This window comes from Prunus dulcis, chromosome 6, assembly GCF_902201215.1.
Source record: "Prunus dulcis chromosome 6, ALMONDv2, whole genome shotgun sequence".
Lineage (NCBI taxonomy): Eukaryota > Viridiplantae > Streptophyta > Magnoliopsida > Rosales > Rosaceae > Prunus > Prunus dulcis.
Genome location: NC_047655.1, coordinates 15,420,840 through 15,443,484, shown reverse-complemented (window position 1 = coordinate 15,443,484; position 22,645 = coordinate 15,420,840). Strand labels below are relative to the sequence as shown.

The window sequence follows — 22,645 nt, the reverse complement described above, 5'->3', positions numbered from 1 at the left end:
GACTATTCTACTTGTAACGTTGCGTAGAGCGCGACGAAACGAGTCCGTAGACACGGAGTGGGCTCGAATCGGAGCTTTAACGAAGAAAATACGGTTAAAATACCACGAGGGGCAAAACGGTAATTTGGAAAAAAATCAGATTTTAAACCCTCTCTCTCTCTCCTCTCCCGCTGCTTCCCTTCCCCTCACCCTTCAGCCGCCAGAACTTCCTCCACTGACCACCTCTGCCCCTGCCGTCGGTGCCAACAGGACCAGCTCGGTTCCGTCTTCAAGCCCCGACCACTCTCCAACGCCAGCCGCCGTGAAATTGGCGGAAAAATCGAAGGGAAGTCGCCGGATTCGACAGAACTTCCTACCCTTCAATCTCTGTCATTCGGCCACCAAATCGGACGGGTGAGGTATGGATTTCTATCTATTTTCCATGCTCTAGCTGATGATTGGATAGGTTTGCATCGATTTTGACCGTAGATAGCTCAGTTTTCAAATTGGAATTCGGCAGATTTTTGGCCTCCTTGTTCGGCCACTTCAGGTCAGTTTTTGGGGTAGGTCGAAGAACAAAAGTGGTTCCAAATATGGTGTTATACCTAGGGTAGGAGTTTGGGGCCGTGGTTTTGAGTTTTTCCGACGATGTGTAATCGCTTTGGACACCCAGCGCTGCCGGTGCTTGTGGCGGTGCATGGGCGAGGGTAGTTAGTGACACTGTGTCTTGATGCGATCCTTAGGTTGTCACGAGCGCGTAGGAATTCGCGGATCTCGATTTGGATACCGTTTGAGCCTCGAACAGATTTTTCATATCGTGCGATTTCCGGGTTCAATACTGTTGAGCCGTTGGATCGTACTCAATTTCAGATATGTTACTCTAGATAATTCCAGAATCGTGTAGGATTCAACGGATTGTGAATCGGAGTCCCGGATACTCCGAAATCACGAACCCTATGGCTAGGGTTTAGAAATTATGCGATTACACGATCGTGGTCAATCCGACTGTCCAATTGAGACCAGACTTGCAGGACATGGGTATTTAAATGTGAGGAACCTATAGGAACTCCCAGATTGACAATTGGAGGTCGTGGACCAATATGGAAGTTTATCACTGAGTGAGTCTCGGGTCTTTTCAAACAGTTTTAACAATCCGAAATGCTTAAGTGGGCATAAGAATGACTTGACTTTAAAGTTAGTACACGCACTTCTAGGACCCGGGGGTCAGGGTTTTAATTAAATACTTATATCGAGCAGTTTTATTAATTAAATATTCATGATGGTTTAATCAGGCACCTGGGGCCAGGCAGACCCACAGGAAGGACCTTCAAGAGGTCTAGCTAGCTCGGACCAGAAGTGAGTGGACTTTTCTTTTATAAATGATTTTATGCAAATGAATTTCATTATTTGATCTCGAATAAGTTTTATTGATTATGGTTTTCCTAGCATGATTTGTTGAAGTTAAATATCTTTATTTATTTGTTGCCCAGTTGAATATGCTAAAAAGATATGGAAAGTAAAGCTTGAGATATATATCAGATAAATTAATAAAAATTCAGTTATTCATCATATTTTTCAGAAATTTTATATTTTTTTAAGCCACCTTAGGGACCCAGTTATAGAAACAGGTTGCCTTCGGTATATGTTGCCTTCGGATATGACGATGTCCACGGACATCCAGGTTGCCTTCAGTTTTGTTAGTGCACTTGACATTTGCCTCACGAGTTTCGGGGACGCCGGGACCGTGAGAGCCAGGAATGCGGATCAGGCTGACTACGGTCCCCTGAATCCTGCCAGTTTGCGGCTCGGGTTGACTTTGTGTCACCGAGACCTGCCAGGGGAATTAACGGATTATCGGGAATTGACGGATATCAGGAATTGACAGAATAAATGGGGTACACCTAGGTGGTAGTTTTAAATTGATTACAGTGCTTTTAAGAGAGTTTTATTGATCTTGAATATGATTGGCATATACGTATATAATCATGTGAATGCATTGATTTTAGTATGAATATAAAGAAGAGGAAAAAATTCAGTTTTTACATAACTGTTTTTACAGTGGGGTTAGTATGTTCATATGCTATTTTCTAGACCCTTATTTTGTCTACTCACATTTTTGAATGTTTTGCGCCCCCAGGCATTAGACGTTCACAGGACTCCACCACCGGGCCGTTTCCCATCTTCCGCGCCTTTTCTTGAAGTTGAATTTTTGTTTTGTAAAAAGATTAACTCATTTGTCAATTCGTAGTAGTTGCTCTGATATTTTGCCCTAAATTGAGAACTGAACGATTGGATCGTATATTTACGTATACTGGCAGTTGGTTGTATAAATATACATGCTCGTTTTGACAGGTGTAATTTTGGGATTGAATAAATTATAGGGGAGACTCTGCCGAATTTTCGGTAGAAGTCAAGGCTAATTTGAAATTAAGTTTGTAACTAGAAGGGCAAATAGGTCATTGGTGCCCGACATTCGCCAAGTGTCGGACACGCACAGGGTCCGACTCGAATTCCAAAGCGGAATTTGGATCGGGTCCTGTCAAAAATATTATGATGCTTAATTTGTTTGGATATAATTGAATGCATGTTGAACGATTGAGTTATATAAATGTTTGATGATAGGTGAAAATTTTGAGAAATGAGTAAATTACAGGGGAAACTCTACCAAATTTTCGGCAGAAGTTTAAAAGTGGATTTTTAGTTAGAAGGGCAGTTTGGTCTTTGTGCCCGGCATTAGCCAAGTGTCAGACACTCACAGGGTTTGGCTCGGATCCCAAAGTGGAATTTGGGTTGGGTCCTGTCAATGGGTCTACTTGGCAGAAAGCTTGCTAGTTAGTTCAACATTTTTCTTCCCTAACTCGTTGAGCTGAGCAGAAGAAGAGGAAACAATAGACGAGTTCTGAATAGTTTCAACATTAAAAACTACTCCTTTTTGAAGCAGATTAAATGTTGCTTCCATTTGTTTTTCCAAGGAAATACTTGAGAAAGTACCAAGATCACCAGCTTGACGGAATTGATCAACCAGTTTAAGTGGCTGAACTTGATAGAAAGTTCGTCTTGAGCAAATCAGACACTCTTGCATCCCCTACAGGGCTAGATTTGTCTACCTTAGGATCAGCCGCTGACGTTGTAGAAGAGCCTTTCACCCAGGTAGATGACTCTCTCGCCTTCCTGTCTACTGCCATCCTCACCTCCAAAGGAGTCAACGATGCTGAATCAACTCCACGGTTGACTACTCGTGACTCAATAGCTGGATCATGATAGTTGGGTGGATGAGCAGACCTCCCAGTTCAACCTCATTCCTTTGACTAGTGTAGATGAGTCGAACTTCCGAGAGGAATACCAGCATCTCCTTGCCTCTCAGCAGGTGAACTAGTTCGCGAGCGAACTACTTCACAAAGCAGATCACGATTTCCAAGCTTGTCTGTAGGAGGCTTGAGTGGAACGTCTCGAGTGTCAACCTTCATACTGTTTGCCTGTTGAGGTGCTTAACCCTAGCGGATGAAAGGGGAGTAGCTCCTACTTGTGTCTTCTCAGTAGAAGGGAGCCTTGGTTTCTTCCATAACAGAGGCACATCCTTCACCCGCGAAGTCGTAGCTCCATTTCTTGAAGACTTGACATCAACCTTCCTTTTTTTAGGGGGGTTCAGCAGAATACTCCTTCTGCCCAGCCAGCAGATCATTAGAGTCTAGACTGGTTCCATCTCTCAACATCCTGTGCAGCGGCAGTCCACTGACTTCCTCCCGATACTCACTCAACAGCTAGCGCTAGTCGCGAAACTTCGGGGGGGATGTTCAAAGCACGGCTGACCTTAGCCATGTCCAGTCCAAGTTCCAATTTCTTGTAGATGACGCTCACTACAAGCAAAAGACGGAAGTTAATCAGCCACACTTCAAGAAACTCAAATAAAAGGAGAGCATATCAAAACAACAAAATGACGTATTGTTGCAAGTGGACCATCACCAGCATCGCCTTCCCACCGTCCGCTGACTTCCAACACCTCATCATGCCATATGTGATCTCCTTGATTGAAAGTGTCAAACAGCTTGGCATTGGAGATGCAAATTTGAGCATACTTCTTATAGTGCCTCACTTCAAAGAAATAGAAGAACTCTTGCACTGTTAGCTCTACCTTAAAGAAACGACTTAGATTTTTGAAACACATGATCGACGTTCGGAGTGCACTGACTTGAAGCAGACCCCATGACGCAGAACACCTCCTTAAAAAGTTTTGACAAAGGGAAGGTGAAGCCCAAGGAAAAATAAAAGGGACGGAAGGTGATGATCCTAGCATTTTGTGTTAGAAATATGCCCTTAAAGCCAACTAATTATGTAATAGTTAGAGTTAATCACATCTTTGATAAAAGAGATATTATGTTATCAATGGGCAAAAAAGGTTGTTTTATACATTAAATCATCCTATATTATTTTTCAATATGTAGAACAACCATAGTCCAAGGAATGCACAAGTGGATATGAGAGCTATGTAATGAGATTGCATACATGGAGACTTCTCATCATCCCTAAATCTTGAATATGTTCTTGGTCATAGGAATGTTGATTGTGCATCAATATTCCGCAAATACCAGTACACACAGTATCATTTCTATATGTAAGGAATGGCAAGGTCTCAAGTCATTAAGTGTAGAGACACATCGATATGTGTGTAGGTGCTTGTAGAAGAACAAGTACACTGAATGCGATCCAACACATGAGTTACAACATGGAAGTCTTTACTCACATGTCAAGCTGGAACTCATAAATTGCAACGCACTAATCCTTAGACCTGAGGCATCATAGATGTTTTGAGGCTATGTTGTTAATCTTTGAGGGCATTATACGGTCATGCTGAATTAGGTATAGCTTAAAGGTGCTCATCAGGATTCTCAATAGAGTCATGGAAGCAAATGAATGTACAACAAGGAATCTATACTCTCAGTAAAGGAGAGAGAATACTCCAATATATGATTGGTCAAATCTCTGCACAGAGTAGTGGATAAGACTTGAAAGAAGAAGTCTTCAAATCTTATCAGGATAATCATATAAAAGGAATTATTCACATTAGGATATTGACAATCGGATTCCATGATCTAATAATATGAATAAGGAGTGTTGACATAAGAGAATGATTCAATTGCATGGTCATTCCAATTTGAAAAGGTTCTTCCACAACGTCTCATTTAGCTCGGATAACAGTGACTTGCTGTCAACCATGGTTTGTGGATGTCCTAAAAGGTTTCAATTAACCTTTATTAATGGGAAGAATTAAATTGTGGAATGTAATTCATATATCATCTCTGAGGAGTTGAGTCAACCCACTACCTTGTTAAAGGAAACCTATGGATCTGCACACCCAAAGAATGTGATTAGAGGTACAAATGAGGAGAAATGAAATGAAGAGACACAAGTAAATGGTTGATAATCAAATGTCAAAGTCAATGGTCAAAAGTCAACATGTTGGCTGGAGCAATTGACCAAAGTCAAATAGTTTGACTAGATCAATTAAGTAAGACTATAATTATAATTTAATAGTTAAATTATAATTAAAAGATTAATTATGGAATTAATATTGACATATTTATTGGATTGGGCTTTTAAATATGAGTTAAAAGGAAATGGACAAAATAGCCCAAAAGGCTATTGGGCCCAAGGGATAAGTGGTATAAGATGACATGACCCATGAACCAAATGGAGCTCCAAAAACCCACCCAATTTCCTTTTGTGTGTCCTATATAAGCTAAGTGTTATAGAAAACCTAGCTAGGGGTTTTGGATTCCTACTTTGGTTGATGCGTGATCATCTTTGTATCTCATCTTCCATAAACCAAAAATTGGTCCAATCATGAAGTAGACTAGCATCCATACTTCTTGATTGCCTTCTCTTCATCTCTAGAAGCATTTGGTTTGGTGAGGTAGAGGACTCTAATCTTGGAGCCTTAAGCTGAAAGATCTGTTCCCTTTTTCCTTTTTCTATTTGTGTTCAAAGAGACTAGGCTAAGATACTTGTTTAAAATAAAAAAGGTTTAGCTCAACTAGTATAAACAAAATGAATCCACCATTTAGGATGTTTTTGTTGTATAGGTTGTGGCTAAAGTTCATTTCCTAAGCATTGGATGCATGTCTCCTTCATCTGGATCATTTGCATCCACACAAGGCACATCGTCAGTCAAACGGTTCGCTAGCTTGACATGCACGTCATCAAGAATGGTAGAAGCATAAGTGGCCGGCCACTTCTGGAACTGAGCTCCAGTCGTACCGTGGTGCAGATTAGCAACGAACCTCTTCTTGTACACTTGAGAGCCTCCCCCCATATACAAAGGCACTTGAGAGCTTGGTGACTTTCTACCATCTTCAGAAGACATGAGAAAACAAACAACTGCAAGAAGAGAAGAAAATTCTACAAGTTAGAATACCAAAAAAATCAAAAAAAAACAAAAGGCTGGCAGCAAAATTTTTTTTTTTTAAAAAAACAAACAAACAAACAAACAATGGCCCAAGCCATGAGCTCGCTGCCCAAGCCCCAAGCCCATAGCCAATGTAGAAGCGGCCCAAGCCGCAAAAAACAGCAGATGCCAGATTTGGCTTACGCAATGCACGTGGCCCACTTTGCCAGCGCGTCAGGCCCAGCTCTACTCCAGCACACCCGGCCTGCTTCACACCAAGTGTCCCAATTGTCCCATGTGGTGCACCTACGCATCTAACGCAACCTGCAGTGCACGAGGCCAAGCGCCTCTTCTGTTCTTGTGCGTGCCCCAGGCCTAAGTCTCTCCAAGCTCTAGCATGTGCAGCATGCTGCATTTTGGCCTAACTTGAGTGCTTCAGCCCAGGCCCGCGTTGCACCACCTACTCCAGCACATAGGCCCTCAAAGACCAGCCCAAAGCCACACCGCCACAACCAGCCAAGTTGCAAAGCAACTAGCTAGTCCTTTCTGGCAGCCACGAACCACCTCTTCCGACAATCATGAAGACAACCAAGACCAGACCTACCTTGGGATGCACGGCCTCTCTATAAATTTTAATATATATATATATACGTGCGTGACTTACCTTGGGATGCAAGGCCTAACAGGACTAGACCTAAATTCTACTTTGGAATCGAGTAGAACCCTGTGCGTGTCCAACACCTGGCAAATGCCGGGCACAAATGACCAAGTTGCCCTTCTAACTCGAAACCAAATTTCCTTAAGTTTGACTTCTGCTAAAAATTCGGCAGAGTCTCCTCTGTAAATTAATCATTTACCCAAAACTTCCACCTGTCATATAAGCATATACATATATAACCCAACTGTTTAGCAGGCATTAAATTATAGCCAAGAAATCAAACATCATATTATTATGGCTTCAGGCCTCAACCAATCAACTAAATCATTCTGCCAATAAAGTTCATCTCAACTTTTAGAATATCAATAGTACATTAGCAATCTGAAAGACTCCAACTCGTGGCTGCACCTTGTAACATTAGGCTGCCTACGTACCGTTACTGAGGGATCATGCCACACAGTTGCCCTTTAATAATGTAATTGAATATCTTATTCATTCATCATATTGCCATGTGTTTTGCAAATCAAACTGAATTCTCATGTGTGGCTTATACCAAATCGTATTCACAACTCCAAAGCAATACTTCGTAACTTCCCAATACTCGTATCAGTCATATACTAAATATCAATATGCCATACACTGAACTCCCTCTATTTTAGTTTAAGAACATCTCAAAATTGAAATTCTCTCCACCTAGGTGTACCCCCATTCCTGATCCATCAATTCCATTATTACCGTCAATTCCATCCTCGCAGGCCTTGGAGGTACCACTTCTATCCGAGCCACAATCCTCGCAGGCCTCGGAGATACCACTTCTATTCGAGTTGCAATCCTTGCAGGCCTCAGAGGACCATTGATCAGCCTGAGCCGCATTCCTCGCAACACACAGTTCAGGAGTCCCTGAAACACGTGGGGCATTATTTATAAATGACACTGTTTCAAAGCAACTAGGGGGTACCTTTGTGGTGGCTTTGAAAAATCATAATATGATGCTAATAACTCAATCTTCGATCAGGACCCGTTTACACGGTCGTTCTAACATTTATCGAATGATAAAACTACCTCGAAAGACTCATGATCAACTGAGGGGTCAAATGCCTAAACTTGATCAACCGCGCCCCACAGTGCCCACGACCTCCTATCACAAATCTTGGAGTCCCTAAAGGTGCCAATATTCCTAGGACACATGTCCTGATAGTTTGGTCCCGATTGAACAGTCGTATTACCCAGGATTGCATTATCAGACAATTACTATAAACCTAGCCCTAGGGTTGACATTTTCAGAGTATTCGAACTCCGTTTTACGATCCATCGAGTCCTGTATGATCCTGAAATTATCTAGATTAACATATATGAAATTGACTTTGATCCAACGGTTCAAACGTATCGAACCCGAAAATCGCACAATAGGCGAGATCCGTTTGGGGTTCAAACGTTGCTGAATTGAAATCCAAAAGTACCTACGTGCTCTTGAGGGCCAGGAGAACATTCTAAAACCCAAGCCGTTCCAAAGCCTAGCCCATGTGCCGCCGCACGCGCTGGCAGTGCTTGGGTGTCGTGAGTAAATTCCGGCTGCCGGAAAAATGCCAAATTGCTAGCCCAAATTCCTACCCTAGGTGTATAACCCCATTTGAAACCACTTTTGTTCTTAGACCTAGCCCAAAAAATGGCCGGAAGTGGCCGGAATTTCAATTTGAAAATTGGCCAAATTTCTATTCGTATTTTGGGTTATCTAAGCTACAAATCAATCAAATCCTACCCAACTAGAACTAGAAAAATAGGTGGAAAAGCATACCTTACTGGACCGGTTTGGTGGACGGAGGAGGGAGAAACGACCGGCAAAGGTTTAAGAAAAATCTGTCCAAAACCACCTGTTTCGTGGCTGATTCCGACGACTTCGAAAGCGGTTCGACGCGACGAAGGGTTGGGGCTGGAAGAGGGAAGTGTGGTGGTTCTTCTGGGACCGGTCTTGCTTGAAACGGTAGCCGGGGTTGGGAGAAATCACGATCTGAAGTTGGCTGGTTGAGCTGCCCAAGTGAAGAAATTCAGGGTTCTAAAAAAATGAACTTCGGAATATTTACGGTTATACCACTGGCCTATTCTTGATTGCCATTTCTTTGTTACAATTCCGATTCCAGCCCAATACGTGTCTACGGACTTGTCTCGACGTGCTCTAAAATTCCTTTCCGAACTTAAAATGACATTTTTGCCCCTTTTTATATTAAATAATATCTTTAATTTTCAAAAACCTTTATCTATTGAAATCATTTTATTTTATTGTTTATTTCAATTTATTTTCTCTTATTTTAATCATTTCAATATTCCCGAGGTAAAATTGTCTTTTCCTTGAATAATTTATTGTTTAACTATTAATTTAGGACCGGGTTGTTATACGGCCACTCCTCTCTTCAACAAGCAGTACAAATTCTCCGTTATCTCTCTCAACCTGGGTTCAATTTGCGGTGTGAAAAAGAGTGAAGAGAAGCCATGTATTTATACAGGTTGGACAACCCGAGTCAAGAAGGAATCAAAAGTCCAAGAACAGTCAGAAGCCCACTCCAATTGGGAATCCAATCTGCAAAAGGAGTCTAACTCACAAAAGAAAGCCTAGACACAGTTAGAGAGCCCCAAAAATAAGTTCACCTCCTACATGCCACACAAACGTCATGCAGAAGCATGGGCATTTGTGGGAGCAAATATTTTCGTCTCCAATCACAGCACGCCAATTAATTAATTAATTGAACCAATTTATGTGGCCAATTAATTAATATGGATAATATCTTTATTATGGGATATTATCTTTATTTAATAAAATAATACTAATAATTTAGATATTATCCTAATAAGGAAATATAATCATCATCAAATTAGGAGATTTGGTTCCCAATCAAATCCCTAATGGACTCAATCTCTACAATTTGGAGAAAGAATAAACTCCTTTCTAATAAGAGTTTTATTCCCTACGAAACCCTAGCCTCCAGGGCTCCTATAAATAGATGGCTTCATTCATCATTCAAGGTATTTCAAAACCCAGCGCCAAAACCCTACAAAAATGCCCTAGATCTCTCTCCCCTCTCTCTCCTAGCCAGCGGTAAGCCTATCTCCGTATTTTCTCCACATGACTTCGGCCACCACACACGGCTTCGGCCACCCGGTTCTCACCCTAGAGAAATGTCCGTACCCTTTTTTAGCTATTGTTTCACCTAGATTCAATAGAACTAACTTAGGCATCGGAGGGCATTTGGCCAACACCCCCCGGGTGTGGTCTATTTACTCCAGTCTTTTTTATAGGAATCGAGGAAGAGAGAGAAAGAAGGTCAAAGGGCGAACAGTTGTGTTATAATATTAAACGAAATTATTGGTCTCTAATCTACAATTGATTTTGAGTATGACTGAAAATATTATTGGGCAATTAGTGTCTGGATGGTTGTGTTATAATATGAAATCTGATTTTTGTTAATGAACTGCTCAAGAATATGATTTTTCATATATGGATTTTAAACAATTCTTGTGTTGGTTGAGTTATACAATGAAATCTCAATTTTATCTTGAATATGAACTACTCACCTATATGATTTTACAAATCTGTATATTGGGCAATTTGAAGTCATATCTTATGCAAATTTAGTACCTTACACTTTTTCATTTTATGTTCATAACCTATTGTTTATGTTTCCATTTTATATGCTATTTTCATGTTTATTTCAGTATGTGAGACTTATGAAATGGAAGGACACCTACAACAAAATGCAATTGGACAAAGTTCGAGATGAATGAGCAAGTCATATGTTAGAGTGGCTTTTTGTTTGAAATAAGCATTCTCCCTTCATTTTAAATGTATTTTTGTTGCTAGTATGTTGCTTAAAGACAAGTATGGATCATATGTGGGGTTGGAAAATTTGTGATTTATGGAAATGTTGGATATATATTTGATGTATGGATATATTTAAATTTATACATGGTTTTTAATGTGCAATGGGCGACACTACATGATATTGTTCATAACAACCTCAATTTTGCACAAACAACTAAAGTTAAAAATTTAAAATAACAACAATACTCATAAGACAATTGAGTGGTGGTCGGTGGTTGTTATTGATATATTAATCAAATTCTTTGTGTTTGCGCGCAAATAAAAACTCAATTATACATAAACTCAATGAAATTTATATCCTTAATAACAAACAAAAAGCCTTTGGTTTGGAGGAAAAGAAATGTACATGTCAATTTGGTACTTACAATAACTACACACAAAAACTTACATTTAATTATTTAAAAATAAATATTAAATATTAAAAGAATTATTTTTTAGTCTGACACAATACAAAACATAGGTCTTCACTATTTTTACAATCCAGCTTTGTAGTTCGACATAGCACCAATCGTAGGTCAATGCTTAATCCAGTTTAGACCTATCTGAGCTAATCCAAGACAATCCCAGTATTTAATCTAGTCCGTGGTAGTCCGCCATACCAAATGACCCCATATGAAAAATCAACTCACTCAAGAAACGACTTTTGAAGCACAAAGATATTGTGTGTGAGTTGTCTTCTACAAAAATCAAGTATTTATAGACTCAAACTTGTTTTAGAATCAAATTAGGAAGACATAAAAAGATACAATAGGATTAGGAACAAAATTCCTAAAAAAAAACATGCTTAGAGCTTCTAGGAAACTCATACTAACCATAGGAAAAGGAGTCCCAAAAAGATTAGGAAGAAAATATAATTTAAAACTCTCCAAAATAGAAAAAGGAAATTGAAATTATGTGTCTGCTGCTCGAGCGGCAATTGAAGTCCGCTCGAGCTCGCCTTTTCCAAAAATGTGAATTTCACTGTGAAACATTAATTCAAGAAACCTAACATCTTGATGAACATGCCGTTAAAATATCATACAATTCTAAGCACTTTGAGGCACTCTGCTCATCACGTCAGGTTGACTGGTGTAGAAATAAAACATCTAACCACCTATGAATGCATGTATGCTCTCTAAGTCAAACTTACCTTTCCTAATTATGAGTTGAGACAACCTTGTTCTTTAGAGCTTCAAAATTTTTGTTCTTCGTCATCACTTCCAATCAAATCTTCATAAATTGAGCCTTGACCTATTCTAAAAATTACATAACATGGTTTTGGGCTAGGAACATGCCAACATATAAATGTTGCACTAACAAGTTGAAGAGTTAAAAATAGAAGTGCAAAAAATATAGTTAGGACAAAAACTGTAACATTCCGTCCTAAAATTTAAATTAATTTTCAAAATTCTAAAGTGAAAGGACGACTTTAACCTTAGGGTTCCTTGGTGGTTTAGAGTTGACTTTTTGCTCAGGGCTCTTTTTGGAAATTTTCTTGGTTCCTTTGTGTAGTGCTTCAACTCACGAGTTTGTAGACACGTGGTGGGCCCAAATCGGAGTTGAATCGTCTCTTCATCCACTACCTAACCCTTGCCATTTTCCAGCTCGAAAACCCAAGGATTGGCGACTGGAATGACGGGAAGTGACGGCGGCTTCGGAGTTTTTTTTTGGCAACACTATTCACCATTTCTGTTGATCGAGGTATGAAACTTCATCTACTCTTCGTGCTTTATTTATTTATATATATGGTTAGGATCAATTTTGGAGTTTTGGAAATTATTGAAAACAATAGTATAGGGCCGACGGTTTTGGCCTTTTTTCACCCATCTCCAGCCATTTTTGGCCGGGGTCTGAGACCAAAAGTTGCTCCCCTTGTTAGTCTGAATGCATTGGTAAGGTATTGGCCGGTGGTTTGGAGATTTTGTCATCGAAAAATCTCCCAATCCACCCATTACTGCAGGCAGCGAGTGGCATGCGTAGGTCACCTTGTGGCAGCCCATTGTGTTATTAAATGTTACCCACTTCATCCCAAGCACGACTATATGCTCAAATTTGAAGTTGCTTACCGTTTGACTATCGAATGGATATTGCACCTATTATGCTATATCCAGGTTTAATAGGTTCGGACTGTTCGATCAGTTCTCATTTTAATTATGTTGTTCTCTGTACCTCTAGGATCGTGTAGGAACTTATGGATTGAAACTCGGAGTCCTGGATGCTCCGAGTCAATGATTCTAAGGTTAAGCAAACCAATCATCGTCCGATCGTGCGATTGGCTTAAATTCGAACACTCGATCGAGACCAAACTTTGGAATTTATTTAGTAGACTTTGTTGCTCTTATAGGAACTTTCAGATCAGAAATCAGAGGCCATAGGCCCTACCGGCCTAATTGACGAGATGGTGGGCCTCGCTGACCCAATCGGGACCAATTGGTTGGGAGGTGTTTGTGGTTTGGTTGTTTGATTATATAATGGCATTTTATTAGTTGTTTATGGAACTATTATTCTATATGATATATTTATGTTTTGTTGTGCGGCTTTGGGTTGAGTTGATTTTAAATATTTGGTGATAAATGTTTATTTTTATATATGTGTTAAATCCTTTGAAATTGAAAATATTGATGTCTTCGGACATCTGGTTGTCTTCACAAATATTGTTGCCTTCGGAAATATTAATGTCTTCGGACATATAGTTGCCTTGGGAATGTCTTCGGACATATGGTTGCCTTTGAAATATCTTGCCTTCGGATTGTCTTTGGACACCTCAGTTGCCTTCGGATTATTCTACGCCTATATGACATTGCCCCACGAGTATCGGGGACGCCCGAACTTTGTAGTGCCCGGATTTGCATTCGCAGGTTGAGTATATCTTCCCAAGTCTTGCTAAGATAATTGACGGACTATTTGCTTTCTCAGGTTGAGTATATCTCCCTGAGTTCTGCTAGGATTTGCATTCTCAGGTTGATATATCTCCTTGAGTTCTGCTATGATTACGTTGTCAGGTTGACCATTTGTCCCTGAGGCCTGCTAAGGGAATTGACGGATTATTTGCGTTCTCAGGTTGAGTATATCTTTTTGAGTCCTGCTTAGGGAATTGATGGATTATTTGCATTCTCAGGTTGATCACGTGTCCTTGAGTTCTGCTAGGATGTGACACGCATGTGGAGTTGGCCGTTCCACATGTGTGGCACTTAGAATTGATGGATTATGTTTGAGGTACATCTATGTGGAGAATAGTGTTGTACCAACGTGTGATACAGTTAACAAGATATTCTTCGCCACCCTGCTCATATTATCTGCACAAGGTTAACCAGGATCCCTAGTCACTTGCCCGACTTGTCTACACATGTGGTTAGCTAGTTTCCCCTTCCTCTATTGCCTTCGGATTTATTGATATTTCCCATGTGTCCTTGGTGGATGATTGCAGGACATATGCACTATGCAGACGGTTGTAGGTATGGCTTTTAGGTAAAAAGGATTGGTTACATATGTGTTTGGATGTACAATAATAAACTAATTGAACAGTTAGGTACATAACTACAGGGCATGTCATTCACTTATATAGATTGTTGAAATTAAGTAAAGAATGATTCTAGAATTCTATTGTTGGTTTTACTTTGAACATTTATGTATTATCTTAATTGTGATTTATGGTAGAAAGAACTATGTGTGGCTTGATCCCTCAGTAAGGGTATGTAGGCAACCTAGGCTAACCTAGGTGCAGCCACAAGTTTATGATTTGTTGTTATGTTTAGTTATGTCAAGAAGATTTTGCTAATTGGTGTGTGATTTATACCTTGTGGTTGTTGAACGCTTGGGAAATAATTGTGTTTGCTGTGCAAGTAAATTTTTGGGTTTTGAGCCAGTTTCAAGGAAGGCTCTGTTGATTTTTCCAATAGAAGTCAAGCCCTGAAGTTATTTTGGAATTAGGGCAAGAAGGGTATTTTAATAATTTGGGCCGACACATGCCCGGTGTCGGATTAGGAGAGGGTTCATCATGGATTCTAAGGGGTAATTCGGGGCAAGTCCTTTCAAAAATCCTTAATTGAGTAGATAGAAAAATTACATATTAAAATAGATAGACTTGTAGTTTAATGTCAGATTCTATAACTGTTTGGGCCTAAATTGGCACGCCCAGTCCAAAATCAAAAAGCCCACAAAACAAAAAAGAATGGGCCTTGACTCCAGAAAAGCAGCCCAAACCAAAGAGGCCCATGTCTTCTACAAAGTGGCAGTGGTGTAAAAAAACTCAAAATAAGTTTCGAAATCAAAGAAATTGGAATGGATTCACCTCATGTTTTCAAGGGATAACACAAAGAGAAGGTCGAAGAGTAGTTTGGGTGCAATTACGTGAGTTGTGGCGGCCGGAGATGGCCGGAATTGGCGTCGGGAGTTGCTGTTTTGAAACAGCCCTAAATGGCTCAGTTTTGGTTCTGTTTTCGATCGATTTCCTGGTTTAATCGCTTAGAATCATGGCTAGATATGGCCATGTATGGAAAGAGGAGAGAGAGATGAAGAGTTTGCAAGTTGTGGCACTCGATTTGGTGGCTGGACGGAGGAGAAAACTGAGTTTGAAAATGGCTGTTCCTGATATTCGTGAAGGAGAAGAAAAATCTGGGTTTAAGAAATCTGAACTTTGAAATATTTACGATTTTGCCACTAAACTTCTTGTGATCGGAACTTCTTCGTTACAACTCCGATTTGAGTACACTACGTGTCTATGGACTCATCTCTATGTGCTCTATGCAACAGTGTAACTAAAATCCTCTAATTCCTTCCCGAGTGAAAAGTCAACTTTTGACCCAATAAAATATTCTAGGGGCAAAATAGTCTTTTCTCAAAATAAATTAATAATAAAAAATTAATTAAGGATCGGTTTATTACATTAACGATGGCTCTGATGGGTGGTTTTGCTATAATAGGCAATAATGAGATCACGGTTTTAGTAAATGATGCAGAGAAGGGTAGTGACATTGATCCACAAGAAGCGCAACAAACTCAATGGTTTTAATTTCAATCAATCTGTAGTTGATAGTCAGGGTCGTGTAATTAATACTTGGGCTAATATTATTAACCGCGCTAACTTTGGTATGGACGTTATGCATGAACGTAATGCTCATAATTTCCATCTAGATGTAGCTGCTGTTGAAGTTCCATCTAAAAATGGATAAGACTTTGGTCTTAGTATATACGAGTTCTTGAAAGTAAAGGAGCAATAATAAATTTCTTGTTATATCAAGAGGTTTGGTATTGCTCCTTTACTCTTTAGTTTTTATTTTATTTACTACTTAACTTTACTATATTGTTCTATATTTTTCCTAGTTAATTTACTACAAAATTTAATTAAAATATTAAAAGTTTCAGTTTATTTTATGCTGTATTTTATCTTACAAGTAATGATAAAATGGTGTAAATATTTGTAATTGTACAAGGGGCAGATGTAGCCAAGTAGATCAAGGCAGTGGATTGTGAATCCACCATGCGCGGGTTCAATTCCTGTCGTTCGCCCATAAATTTAACAAAATATGTAATTTAAATATAAATACTAATAAAAGGCAAATGCTCCTTTCCATTATGGATAGCAATAGCCCGATCATTATAGGTATAATGGTAGACGCTCGGGACCAGGTTACTATTATTTCTTTTTCTGCTTTTGTGTTAAGTGTATTTATTTTTCTTAATAAATGATTCACTACAAAAGGATTTTTTTTTTCAGTGAACGTGTCACAATTAATTACTCCTATTTTTTGTAAAGACGACGAAAAAAATTATATTTTCTCGCCTATTTACTACAGCGACGAATAATCAAATTATCACTATATTTATTCATATTTCTACTTCTTCTTCCAAGTGCAAGATAACCCCAAGGGGTTGCAGGTTTTTTTTTTCTACCAATTGGGGCCCTCCCTTTACCACCCTCATGGGGATGGTCTACAAGGTTCATAACTACTCCTCTTACTATAGGACGCTTACCTAGCCAACATTTAGATTTGGGAATAGCGACATAGAGTCACAAAGTAAATTCAATTTCACTCCAATATTGTACTCTCATATTTTGTTTATTTTATAACATTTTATCAATACGACAATCTCTTTTCTTTAATACTATGTGGTTATTTCTGTCTCCTGTTTTTGTATGCTCATCTCACTTTACTACTATGACGATATGCATTATGTTCTTCTTTTTTTTTTACTCTCACAATTTTTAAGTTTTTATTTCCAAATCTTCCTAATTGATATAATTTGTATTTTTTTTTTTGGTTGGAATTTTTCAAATCATTTTCTAAGATATTCTAGTGTTTCTTGATCATTAGAGTATATAGCTTATATTCTTATTATTTCTTTTCCTTTGCTCTAGAAGAGTTCCATTTACTATTATAATTTATGCCTTTTTTAAATTGTATTTGGTCTAATTTTTCTGCTAAATTTATAACTAGTTGAATAAGGATATTATTTTATCTTATAGGAATAGTATTGCTAAGGACAATTGTTGTGCAATCTAGAAATCCTACTAGTCCGTTGTCTAATATATTGACTTCTTGTAATGTCTTGAAATATTTATTATTAGTTATTGTTCACTCGTTTTATATTTGTTCCTGTGATGGTAGGGTAAAGTTTTCCATTGTCTTGAAAAACATTGACTGGTCAACAAGTCAACTTTCTTTGGTGTGCGAGCGTGCCACTGCTAGCAATGAAAATCATAGCAGACTTCTTAAAAATAAATAACTTGCGCCCCAAGTTACTATTTTATAAACTAGCGATTGTGAATTTGGGTGAGGAATATCTCCCAAGTAAGTTCTTTTCTTGCCTTAGACTGGTAAAGACTTCACAATTTTTCACAGTACAAAACTGGTAGTTCTGGCCAGAATAAATGATAAGAAAGTTAACTGTTTTAGGCAGAACTGCCTTTTACAAAGCTCAACACAGGGAAGACCAACTCTAGAAAGACAAAAAGAGCTTTTGGACTTCAATTTTTACTTGGATGAATGCTTCTGATCCGGGCTGGACTTGGTATGTATGTTCTGGATTGAACCATCAACATCTTCAACTGTCAAGTCTCAACTGTAAATCGATACCAACATTCGAGTGTGACAGAGCTTGGATTTATTTCAAGCCCTGGAAGGCTTTTGGCACGGGCAGAATTGGAGCCTCCTCAGTCTGAAAGGGGCAGAAGTGGCTGGATTTGTTGATTTACTGAGCTGGGCTGCACTGTAGTACCTGTTCTGCTTGATCAACGCTCTCCATAAATTTGTTGAGGTTTTCATATTTGTAAAACTCGAACTTTGCTTGATTTGGCTTATGCTGAACCAATTTTGTAACGAAAGAAATCTCACTTTGAATTACTATTTCTCTGAAACTGAATTGAAGTTAGAGATTCTGGATTATAGCTGACTTGTTTTTCTGTGGCTCAATGAGCTTTTGGTTGCTTCAGTGTTTTGAAGGGGTTTTAAGATCAAGTGATCATTTTGACTTTCTATCTTTGATTGATTTTTTGATTGTCCTCATTTGTTCACCCTCTCTTCTTATTTTATAGGAAATGCTAGAGTGGGGTTTAATCTTTGAATAATGGGTGGTAGATCTTTTCAAAAAATCTTTTCTCTTTTCAAAGCTATAAAAGAAGGAAGTTATTGTTTTGGCAAATAAGAACCATCAACAATCAGCTTTCATAGAGGTCTTTTCCTTGCTTTTCTCAAACAAAACCAACTCTCTTTGTTCTCTGCTTGTTCCTTGTAAAGAGAAACACTCAATCTGCCATGATGGTCAGTTTGCTTTTCCTGTTTTGAACGCTCCCTTGCTCCCTACTTATCTCTTGAAATTGTAGTCTGCTTGTCTCTTGGAAAGGCCACTACTTTGGTGCAGAGTTCCTTTATATATATAAAAAGGGATTTAGAAGCTGAGCCCAATCCAATTCTTCTTTAGAAATTTGTTGATCTGCTTTGGTGATGAATTGCCATTTAATTGGCAATTTTATTGAAGTTAGTCCCCTTGATGTGCTTAATCCGTAGGTATGATTATTGGCCGGCGGTTTAGAGTTTTTCGATAGCTGAAAAATTACTCAATACAACCGCCGCCGCCGGCAGTGCGTCGCCGAGGTGTCAACGTTGGGTTTTTTCCTAGAATGTTCTCCACATCGTCCCAAGCATGACAGTATGCTCGGATTTCAATTTGGTTATCGTTTGGTCGTCGATCAGACATCGCATATTAGGCATTATCCGGGTTTGATATGTCCGGATCGTTGGATCAACTTCATTTTCAAATATGTTAATCTAGACACCACTAGGATCGTGTAGAAATTTGCAGATCGAGAATAGGAGTCCCGGATGCTCCGATTTAATATTTCAAAGATTAAGTTAAACAATAACCGTCCGATCGTACGATCATGAGCAATCCGACAATCCGATTCGGACCAAACTTGCAAGATATGGTTATTAAAATGTGAGGAACTTATAGGAACTCTAAGATTGGTAATTGGAGGTCGTGGACCCCACGAGGTCCGAATTGACCAATATAAAAATTTATCGCTTAACGAGTCTCGAGTCTTTTTAGACCGTTCTAACCATAAGGAAAGCTTCTGTGAGCATAGGAATGACTTTAAAGTTAGTGCACGCACTTCTAGGACCCGGGGGTCAGGGTTTTAATTAAATACTTATACCGAGCAGTTTTATTAATTAAATATTCAAGATGGTTTAATTGGGCACCTGGGGCCAGGCAGACCCTCAGGAGGGACCTTCAAGAGGTCCAGCTAGCTCGGACCAGGAGTGAGTGGACTTTTTGTTTTATAAATGGTTACGCAAATCAATTCCATTATTTGATCTTGGACAAGTTTTATTCAAAGATTAGTGCTTTCATAATTTGATATGTGCTTTTAAATATTTTAATTTATATGCTGCCGAGTAGGATATCCTTTAAGGATATAGGAAAAGGAAATTCTAGCTAAATATCAGATAAATGGCAGCAGAGTTCTATATTTAATAGAAATTCAGTTATTCATCAGATCTTTCAGAAATTTTATATTTTCTTAAGCCATCTTAGGTACCCAGATATAAAGATGTTGCCTTCAGGATAAAAGTTGCCTCGGAATAAATGTTGCCTTCGGAATAAAATTGCTGCCTTCGGTATAGTCAGCGGGCTTGACAGCTGCCCCGCAAGTTTCGAGGACGCTTGAACCGTGGGAGCGAGGATTGCAGATCAGGTTGACTAAAGGTCTCCTGAATCCTGAGAGATGCGGCTCGGGTCGACCTTGTATTACCGAGACCTGCGAGGACGTGTCACAAATTGTGACACGAGGAATTGACGAATATCAGGAATTGACGGCATATAAGGAATTGACGAATATAACGAATTGATGGAAATAAAAGGGTACACCTAGGTGGTAGTTTTAAATTGATTTCAATGCTTTTAAGAGAGTTTTATTGACCATGAGTATGATTGGCATATACGTGTATAAATATATGAATGCATTGATTTCAGTACGAGTATAATGAAGAGGATAATTTAGTTTTGCATAACTGTTTTTACATTGGGATTAGTATGTTCTTATGTATTTTCCAAAATTTATTTTTGTTCCACTCACATTTTCAATGTTTTGCACCCCCGTGCATCTATTAGCCACCACAGGGCAGTTTTCACTTTTCGCACTACCTCAGTTTGATGTAGGGTTCTTGATTCACAAGTTTTTTCCTTCCTTGTAAATTGATCTGTATAGTTGCTATGATATTGCCCTAGGACGTATTTAACCGTTGGAACGTATTTATATGTTTATTGGTAGTTGGTGTATATATTTAAGTGCTTGTTGACAGGTGTAAATTTTGGGGAAAGAACAAATTACAGGGGAGACTCTGCCAAATTTTCGGTAGGAGTCAAACCTAAAATGAAGTTAAGTTTTAAAAAGAAGGGCAATTAGGTCATTTGTGCCCAACACCCGCTAGGTGTCGGACACGCATAGGATCCGGCTCATATTCCAAAGTGGAATTTGGGTCGGGTCCTGTCAGTTAACCATTGGTCGTTAAGGCGTATACTCAAAATACCGATATCTACAGTTGTGGCAACTGGCGCGTGATTTGGTAATATGCCAATTTGTCCACTATTAGTAGATAAAATAATTTCTTTCACTTCAAAATCCCAAACAATTCGATTCAGGGTCAGTACACAAAGATTTAAGGTCATTTGTTCAATTTGCTTTCCATTTCTAAGTTCCTAAGGTCGTAGCTTTCGCAATAGCTTCATTGATGTTACCTACCGAATAAAAGCCTCTTCAGGAAGGCCGCCTAATTCTCTAGAAAATATCAATTTAAACCCTCTAATCGTTTCTACTAGACCAACATATTTTCCTGGGGAACCGGTAAATACTTATGATACAAAAAAGGGTTGTGATAAGAAATGCTCAATTTTTTGTGCTCTTGCTACGGCTAAGCAATCGTCTTCGGATAATTCGTCCAACCCAAGAATAGCTATAATGTCTTGAAGTTCTTTGTAACGTTGTAAAGTTTCTTTAACTCTTTGCGCAGTTTCATAGTGTTCTTCATCAATGATCCGAGGTTGGAGCATAGTTGATGTTGAATCTAAAGGATCTACTGCTGGATAGATACCTTTGGCAGCTAATCCCCTTGATAGTACGGTAGTAGCATCTAAATGTGAAAATGTCCTGACCATAGCAGAATCGGTCAAATCGTCCGCAGGTACATAAACTAATTGAATAGAAGTTATGGACCCCTATTTGGTAGAAGTAATTCTTTCTTATAAAGTACCCATTTCGGTACTAAGGGTGGGTTGATAACCCACAACAGAGGGTAGTCTACCTAATAAAGTGGATACTTCGGATCCTGCTTGGACAAAACGGAAGATATTGTCGATAAATAGAAGTATGTCTTGTTCATTAACATCTCAGAAATATTCTGCCATTGTTAGGGCAGTTAAACCAACTCACATACGAGCTCTTGGCGGTTCATTCATCTGACCGTAGACTAGAGCCACTTTTGATTCTGCAATATTTTGTTCATTAATTACTCTAGATTCTTTCATTTCCATGTAAAGATCATTTCCTTCGCGAGTACGCTCACCTACTCCGCCAAATACGGATACACCCCCATAAAGCTTTGGCAATGTTGTTGATCAATTCCATAATGAGTACTGTTTTACCCACTCCAGCCCCCCCTGAATAGTCTTATTTTTCCTCCACGGCTACTACTTTAAAGGCAAGCGCAGATCTATGAATAGGAGATGTTGTGCGAGTATCTACAAGACCTAAATTATCAACAGGTTCTCCAAGCACGGTGAAAATTCTTCCTAGAGTAGCTCCGCCGACTGGAACACTTAGAGGAGCTCCGGTGTCAATCACTTCCATTCCTTTCTTTAGACCGTCAGTAGCACTCATAGCTACAGCTCTAACTCGATTATTTGCCTTGGTAGATCTCTCTCTCATTTAATAAAAGTCTGGAATCTTGGGTTTGCATCGAATTAAACCACATGCTCCACCGCTTGTGCGGGTCCTCATCAATTCCTTTGAGTTTCATTCTTGCGAACATACTCCCCAAGCAGGATACTTAACGCGTTAGCTACAGCACTGCACGAGTCGATAAGCACAACGCCTAGTATCCATCTTTTATGGTTAGGCCTACAGGGGTATCTAATCCTATTTGCTCCCCTAGCTTTCGTCTCTAAGTGTCAGTGTTGGGCTAGCAGAGTGCTTTCATCGTTGGTGTTCTTTATGATATCTACTCATTTCACCGCTCCACCAGAAATTCCCTCTGCCCCTACCGTACTCTAGCTTGGT

At 39.2% G+C, this 22,645-nt stretch overlaps 1 pseudogene; it reads right to left on the bottom strand.

Annotated features, from left to right (window-relative positions):
- Positions 1 to 21,035: 21,035 nt before the first annotated feature.
- LOC117630349 lies at positions 21,036 to 22,294 on the bottom strand (annotated as a pseudogene).
- Between the last annotated feature and the right edge of the window lie 351 nt (positions 22,295 to 22,645).